General features: G+C 35.6%; 1 protein-coding gene across 1 annotated transcript in view; it reads right to left on the bottom strand.

The window, feature by feature from the left end:
* LOC107730085 (protein-methionine sulfoxide oxidase MICAL2-like) overlaps positions 1-7227 on the bottom strand; it is a 52065-nt gene extending 44838 nt beyond the window's left edge. The window contains exon 1 of the mRNA XM_016540820.1: positions 6928-7227. The gene's annotated coding sequence lies outside the window, so the exon portion shown is untranslated. The remainder of the gene's footprint in view (positions 1-6927) is intronic.
* Positions 7228-7999: the final 772 nt, after the last annotated feature.

Genomic DNA, 7999 nt, shown 5'->3' with positions numbered 1-7999 from the left:
CTGAGAATCCTGTGGCGAGCGCCCGCTTATATAGCCAGATGCCCCGCCCATTCTGGCTGGCTTTGGAGGGCTTCGTCGCCATAGGCTCGTGCAGCTCCGCTGCCGCGCCATTGGTTCGTTTTTAAAGCCCTGCACGAACCAATGGCTGTGCAGTTTCACTGCGTGAATGAAATAGGCTTCAGTTCAGGAGAAAAAAGGCTTTTTCCCATATGCGTCTAGCAAGACGCAGTACTCGTTCCCGTATCTCAGGGAACCGAGGTTACGTTAGTAACAGAGTATGTTTTCCGTTCTGTCAAGTCAGTCAAGTCACAATTTTTTACATAATGCATGCTTTATACAATACAGACGGTTTCAAAGCAGCTTCACATTAATAAACAGGGAAACAACAATGTTAATGTTCTAAACTCATCAAATATTAAACAAATTTAATTTCAGCTGTAAAGCAGCTCTACAGAAGACAATAGAGTCATTACTCAGCTCAAGTCACTTCAAATGTCATCTCAATTCAATGACTCACTTCAGTGCTGGTATCATTATCCAGCTCAATTTAGTTGCTCAATTTAGTATAGATTTTGTTCTCATCCAGTGTCAGTGCAGTTAAATTGATCATATTACTGAATATTAATTGTCTGAGCAAGCAAAAGCTGACAGTGGCAAGGAACCAAAACTCCATCAGGTGACAGTAGTGAAGAAAAAAAAAAAAACAGACTCAGTCTCAGTTCTCCCTCTAAATGACGCATAATCCAAAAAAGAAAATTCAAATTTGATTATTAAAGCAGAATTCTGTAGAAAACACTGATGTGATGAAGACTAGGTGTGATGAAGGTGTTATGTAAACAGGCAGTTAGCCAGTCAAAAGCATAATCTTCATGTTCATGTGAGTTCCTCTAAAGATCATGCTATCCTAAGAGCCACTGCAAACATATGTATCTGCTTATTAATGAGACTTCACTGTATTTTTGAACTGAGTCTTGCACATATTCACCCATCTGGACGACCTTTACTAAACTGCTGGACAGGAAGCGTGGACTCATGGAAAGGTGTTTTTACAGGGGAAAAGGAAAGTTCATAGGTCTAATCTAAAACAGGGCTCCAGCCTGACATCTGTGCTACTTGTCATGTTTTTGATCCAGTTGCCACGGAGACCCTAAATATTATGTTGAGTGTGATGTATTAAAACACTTTACTGTGCTAGCTGATGGCGAGCTCATGGTGAAATTATGCTTTTGTTTTAGGATGATCGCTTATGTAGTGTGTCCGACTATACCGTTTAGAAACTCCCTGAGCGCCAAACTTGTATTTAAATCAAGCTTTACTGAAAACCACTAATTACAACTGAGATGGCGCTGCCAGTAGATGCACTTTCAATCCAGTGCTGAGAGGCCTTGCAACAGAACATCTTCAAAGACTCATGAAACGCTAAGAAGGGAAGGGAATCATTCTGTCAATGGTGGGGAAAGAGTTAAAAAGTAACACCCCAACTTTCCTCAACAAGCCGCATGATTTGAGTAATCAATGTCTGTAGCACAAATTTATGGAAGCTTTTTTCTGCAACTGAATAAAAGTGATAAAGTTAGAATTGTGAGACATAAACTCGCAATATTCAGTCTTTTTCCCCCTCATAATTGGACATTGTAACTTGTAATAGACCATTCATTGGGAGTTTGACTGACAGGCGATCCGACCAATGCCGAATCTGCCATTTAGTCCGACAAACCAATCAGACAGGAGAGCAGATTAGTCGGTGGACTTGAACTTGAAAAATGGTGTGTATTGACGTCTTTCCGCAGTTGAAACAAGATACCTTCTGATGTGTTTATTTCATGCTATAACTAGAGGAAGAGATGATCAGTTCACATGCTACAGCGATCTGTCACGACACATTAAAGAGCCACAAAACGTTATTTACTGTTTGAATTTCTTAAAACATGACAAAATTCAAAGGGGGGGTCCTTGCGAGTTTATATCTCACAATTCTGAAAAAAGTAATCAGAATTGTGAGAAAGTCAGAATTGCGTGATATAAACTTGCAATTCTGACTTTATTTTTCGCAATTGCGAATATATGTCTTGCAATTCTGAGGAAAAAAAAGTCTTGTGAGAATTGTGAGATTAAAAGATTCAATTACTTTATTTTTTTTATTCAGTGGCGGAAACAGGCTTTGATACAAATGTAACTGGACAGGTTACACACTAAATAATTCTTTGTTTCAGGGGTTTGTTCAAATCACTATAGTGTTGGCTCGGAGTCCACCTTGTCGAGTCCTAGTCCTTAACCAATTGAGTTTGTGTGGGAGATGTTTATCAAAGTCTTTTGTCTTATTTTTATGCTTTTACTTATTTTTTTATCTTTCATGTTAACTGATTGGCCCTCAATAGGGACATGAGAGGCCCCTATAGCCGCCACATAGACTTTGAGCGTGGATGGGGAGCGACCCTTATCCAGCACATGAGGTGGAATCGTATATACTCCAAAATGTCTGCGTCCATGTCAAGTTCGAGTGAAAATCCGTCCAAATCCAAGTTCATTAATAAATCGCAGTTCGAGTTTGAGTTGGAGTCCAAGTATCCCCAACTCTACAAGTAACTAACGCCAAGTATGAACAGCAGTAACAGCAAAGTAGAAAAGGCTTAACAAGGGTCATCAACTGCCATTTTTGTGAACGCACCAAATAAGGGGACATCGTTGGCCAGCGTTTAAACAGATCAGAGTATAAAAACAAATGTATAAGTATAACAGATGCCCGACATCCAGATTTACATACAACCTGATTGGTTTCATGTCTTGCCAAAAAGCATTCTTTCCACACTATTTCTGTGCTTACATCAACATGGCAAAGCTCCGCAGTAGAAATTCCTTATTTAACAGTAACACATGGACTAACTTCTGACAAATGAGGGTGTTGGAGTACATAGTGTGCAGGACACACAACTGGCAGACTGCGCTTGGCAGTGTCGGATCCAGACAATATCTTCAGAGGGATGCTGCACTTCTGCACTATAGTTGCCAACAGATCGGACCGTTATTGAGGAAGTTCCAGCCAAACAGACAGAAATGCAATGAATGTTTATCAGACTTTCAAAGTGTTGAATGCTATGTGGACTGTAAAAACAGGACTGTATCACATCTGTTGAGGTGATTTCAACGAGTCTGTAATAGGGGTGTCAAGCGATTCCAAATTTAATCATATAATTTTTATTATTTGCTGATTAACTATGCGAGCTTGCAAAAACATGAAGGTGGTGCTTGCAGCTTGAATTGCTCTGACGGAATAATTTTATGTCATAATTAATTGCACTATTTTTATTTTACCTTCATTTATGGGATAGCAAAAAAAAAAAAACAGCTTTAATTTGCAATAAACAATATTATAATTAGGAAGTGCGAATCATGTCCTCATGAGGGAAAAGAGATTTTGTAAGACAGGAAGTTATTGCTCATCCACAGAGGAAGATGACACTGTTTTTGTGGCTGTCCTGTGAATCACAAATCTCACAGGACTAGTTAAAGAACAACCTTCACCAGAGTTAAACTACACGAAGACTCAAAGTCTGTATTTACAGTGCATCATAAAGATATGCATAATCTTATAATAGACATTGTGACACATTCTAATGTTTATTAGGTTTACATTATGTTGTTTTTGAATAATAATGTGCTACTGCAAATACAGTTATTTACAAAAAGACATAACTGACCCTTTGAATGCATTAAAATGTATTATATTTACACCACTCTTAAAAATAAAGATTCTGCATTGGTTCTTTGTTACTGAGATGACTAGTTAGGTTGCAACCTTAATATTTTGCTTGATTGTCATCTCCAGACAGCAAACTTCAGGTTGAGCGCAAACAATTCTGCGTTTAAAGTCCACAAGGTGAATGTGTTGAATATCCAAAGGGTGAAGTTCCAGTTTTCCAATATTCACTGTCTGCATTATATTCCTAAAAGTCTCAATGAGATCCGGACAAAGAAAACGGTGTGAAAATCGAGTGGTGTTAAATCTACTAAACTTCACACAAGTTCAAGTGCAGGTTACTGAACAAGCCACTGATGCCTTGAAGAAACATTAAAGGGAGTATTATCTTTCTCACACTGAGAACAACCAATCATTCATCTCTCTACCTCCTCCTTACCCCTCTCTCTCTCTCTCAAGCTCTCTCTCTCGAGACAGAGCGAACAGCAGTTGCATTTTCAATAAAAAGTTAAGATGAGTCTTAGAAGGTCCAAAATAAAAGCTCAAATGAATAAACATATAAAGTGACAATAAACATAATGAAAATACTGTTTCTTTAAATTTCATATATGATAATATTTCTAATAAGTGATGTATAACAAGGTCCAAAACTAACGACGACTGTATTTAATACGACATACTGGCCCACCAAAAAGTCTGGACACTTAAAAATGTCTGGTTGTCTTTTCAGTAGAGACACAATGGCATCTGCAAACAAATGATGGTAGAATTTTTCTCTTCACATTTTAACGTTAAAGCCAACTGGCCCCAAGGTGATTTTGACAGGAACATTTGACAAGAAAGTGTCCAAATATTTTTTTTTAATTGTTAAAACAATAATGTTTTATAATTTGAACAAACGTAGCTGTTTTCCCTGAAAAATTTGGTTTGATATTTTGTTATAATGTTAAGATATTAATACATTTTAAGTGTGAAAATACCTCTGGAGTCTCTACTTCATCTCTCTCTTTTGTTCTGTTGAATTCACACCTCTGCTGGTGTTTCTATGTCCAATAATATACATACAAGCATTTTGAAAGTGTGTAACTGCACTCTTAATAACAATTCATTTGATTATTAAATAGCAATGAAAAGAATGCCATTTAAAAACAGGTCAAACGGACGTTTGAATAGAAAAGGAGAAGAGAAGCAGCTTCCTCTTTTACATGCCCTACTAAACTAAATTAATCTTACTCAAATGAAATAAACTAAAAATATATGTCAGATTTTTTTTCTATATATTTCTATAAGTTTCTTTGTTCTGTTGAATACAAAAAGGTATTTTAAAGAATGTTGGTAACCATACAGTTGATGGGCCCCATTAACTTTCATATTATTATTTTTTTTCTATTTCTATTGACATTATTATTAATAATAATTAAGTAGATTAACTGTTTTCTGCTAATAATAAAGTTATTATTACTTAATTTTTATAAGTAATTCGCTGTGTAATGTATTGAGAAATATTAGGTAGACTTTACCTAATTTCATTTAGTATATAGTAGCTGTTAAATTCAGGTACTCTTTACTAAAGAATATAGGATGAAATCTACCCAAACAAATTGAGTGCAAATTGTTACCTCACTTTTATTGAGTAGATTCTATATGTTTGTTTTTACAGTGTACTTCTGTATATAGTGCATAGTTGATGGGCCCCATTAACTTTCATATTATTATTTTTTCACTATATAATGGACGTCAATGGCTACCGTCAACTTTTTGATTGCTAACATTCTTTAAAATACCTTCTTTTGTGTTCATCAGAATAGAAGAATTCAGAAGGGTGAGTAAATGATTACATAATTTTCATTTTTGGGTGAACTATCCCTTTAAGTATTGTTTTTAAAAGAATGAAATGTTTATCTGTATATTTAGTCAATAAAGAATAATTTATTGAGCAATGAATTACTGTGTCTGGCAATTTTTAGATAAACTTAACCATCTCTGAATAAGTAAGGTTTAATTATTTCTATTGACTTATTATTAATAATAATTAAGTAGATTAACTGTTTTCTGCTAATAATAAAGTTATTATTACTTAATTTTTATAAGTAATTCGCTGTGTAATGTATTGAGAAATATTAGGTAGACTTTACCTAATTTCATTTAGTATATCGTAGCTGTCAAATTCAGGTACTCTTTACTAAAGAATATAGGATGAAATCTACCCAAACAAATTGAGTGCAAATTGTTACCTCACTTTTATTGAGTAGATTCTATAGGTTTGTTTTTACAGTGTACAGCAGCAAACACTGAGAATAAAGTGAGATGATCTGCTGATGGTCCTGAATGTCTTGTTGAATGAGTGTTGATCATCTGAGACTCATCAATATTAACAGAGCTGCTGAAAAGACTCTTTATTTCATGTTAATAGTTCCTGTTTTCTCCTCATTTATTATGCTGATGTCTTCAGATCTCCTGTAAATGGACACTTAAAGCTCGTTTCATTGGTGTCAACAGACTGAGGGTTGTTTTTTACAAATGTGCATTTTTTTCTGACTTTATACTTTCAAATGTTTTTTTTATTCTATTTCTATATATCTACAGTAATTTTATGAATAAATAGAATAATGTTAGAATTAGAAAAAAAAATGTGGTGATTTGCATCAGTTGTTTACGATAGATAGATGTGGATGCTTAAATGTGTCAATTAGTATATGAGTCAAAGACAAAAGGTGTTTATAAAGCAACAAATAAATAAAAAATAAATATCAGGCATATTTAGAACATATTCAATTTATATATTTAAGGATTATATATAGTGTAGCCCCAAAAAATTAATTAAATTATATTTTAAATCTTTATATTTTGCCACTATCCGTCACATTACTACACAGCAAAATCACTGGTGTAGAATTTTCAGGGACGGTGTAAAATTAACAGTGTTGACATTGTTTTAACACATCAATAAATTAACCAGATTTATTGACTCCGATATGTTTTGGCGGTTGATTCATAATATTCCAAATATATAGCCTACTATAATACACACACACATTAAAAAAAAAAAAAAAGTTTTGTGAAGGTGAAGTTGAACCGAAACAACCTGCCATTGAACTCACTGGATAGAAATGATTCTGTTCAGCAAAAGAAACCACAGTAGCGATTCAACACCAAATACTCTGCTCACGCAATACAGGCTTACAAATACTCAAAATGACTATTGTAAAAACTAAGTAGCAGGCACTTACTTTTCAGTGTATGTCCTTGTGGGACTGAAGGCACAGGTACAGCGACTAGACTCCGTGTGACAGCCGGTCAGTCAGAAGTGAAAGTCAGTGACTGTAGCTGCAGGCATGTGTGTGTCAGATCCGCAATCAGTTCACCTGCTCTTTCACAACAGACGAAAAATACTGGCTATCATCCACAGCTGGAACAAATAAATGACGTCTGAGAACACGCGAAGTAGGTTTTTCCTATTGGCTCTGTGTATTTTAGTGGAGGCAGAGCCTAATGTCTAAATTAAGTGTTTATTCACGTGTACACGGATCTATATGAAATCACCGTGACGCGGTCTAAATTACCTGCTGACATAATCCAACGATAAGGCATTTCACTCGCCCTGTAGACTTCCGGTGTGCCCAATTTCGACCCCCTGCCAAATTATTACTCCACTCCTTTAAGTGCCTAATCCTAAACCTTCCAATACTAGGTGGGTAATAATCTGGCGAGGGGGTCAGAATTGGGAACAACACCTGAGCAATGCAATAGGTGATAGGCTAGTTCATGCTTTTTCATACATGCTAGCACACCATACATGGTGAACAATAAACCAGAGAATCACTGATAACATCTATCTGTAAGCGTACATTTTTAACCATTTCAACTGTTTACGATGAACTCTTTCCTGCAGTGATATTAGCTGAAGTTTGGACGCTGAACACCTTCTAGTTGTCAAATTCAAATTTAGACAATGGCGCCACCCCGTGGATAAAACACGTAGTTTGCCCAACATGAGTTAATATGTTTATATAAAAACTGGTTAACGCAAGGCAACAGCTGATTGTTTTGTAAAATATATTAATGGGTGATTAAAACAGTTTTTGAATCGCTTCACGAGTCAGTGTTAATTACGTTCATGAAAGTTCGAAACGAATCATTCTTTTAAGTCGGATCTGTGATTAAATTATTCATTTACTAATTGGACTGATTCGTTGTTCAGTTCAAATGAATGGCCATAAAAATAGGGGGGATCAGGTTGTGAGAACCAGAAACAGAACTTAACTGAACAGAACAATTACTTTTTGATGCAATGTAGTAGTG

This window comes from Sinocyclocheilus rhinocerous, unplaced genomic scaffold, assembly GCF_001515625.1.
Source record: "Sinocyclocheilus rhinocerous isolate Xijiao unplaced genomic scaffold, SAMN03320098_v1.1 scaffold878, whole genome shotgun sequence".
NCBI classification, from domain to species: domain Eukaryota; kingdom Metazoa; phylum Chordata; class Actinopteri; order Cypriniformes; family Cyprinidae; genus Sinocyclocheilus; species Sinocyclocheilus rhinocerous.
This window is presented reverse-complemented; position numbering and strand designations above follow the sequence as displayed.